The sequence below is a fragment of the Penaeus monodon genome, chromosome 31 (genome assembly GCF_015228065.2).
Source record: "Penaeus monodon isolate SGIC_2016 chromosome 31, NSTDA_Pmon_1, whole genome shotgun sequence".
NCBI classification, from domain to species: Eukaryota; Metazoa; Arthropoda; class Malacostraca; order Decapoda; family Penaeidae; genus Penaeus; species Penaeus monodon.
In genome coordinates this window covers 15537774-15538422 of record NC_051416.1, presented here as the reverse complement: position 1 = coordinate 15538422, position 649 = coordinate 15537774, and positions in this window count along the sequence as shown.

Here is a 649-nt window from a genome sequence, read left to right as displayed (position 1 = left end):
CGACCAAGCATCACCATTAAAACGTTCAATGTCCGCAGATGAAACATTTGCCCCCAGCCATTAACCTCGGCGCCGCTACTACAAGGTTCTCCTCCACGTTCGTTCACTCACTTTGTTCATTGTGTTCATTTTGTTCAGTTCGTGTTCATTCTGGTTGCTCGGGTTGCGTTCGCTTTTGTGTCCAGGCTACGTTCGGTGTTTGTTCTGTGCTGGTTCTTGTGTTTTTAGTATTCGTTCTATCTCTGTTTACAAATCGATGTTCATATATGGTTCATTTCGCTCTGTGTTCACTTTGTTCGCGATTTGATATCTCCTCTAAGTACCCCCCTACTTCCCCTCCTACACCCCACCCCTTTCGCCTCCCCCTCCCCCTTCGCCTCCCCCTCCCCCTTCGCCTCCCTCTCCTCCTTCGCCTTTCCCTCCCCCTTTGCCTTCCCCTCCCCTTCCCCCTTCGCCTCCCCAACCCCCCATTTCCCCATCCTCTGACGCCATTCTCCGGCGCTGACGCCTCCGGCCAGCCACAAGTTCCGCAGGGGGGGGGGGGGGGTGCCACGCAGAATTGCAGATTTTGGTGGCGCTTGCAGACGGGGTGGGGGTAATGGGTCCCTTTTTGGGGGATATGGATGTGAGGTGTATGTATATATATGCG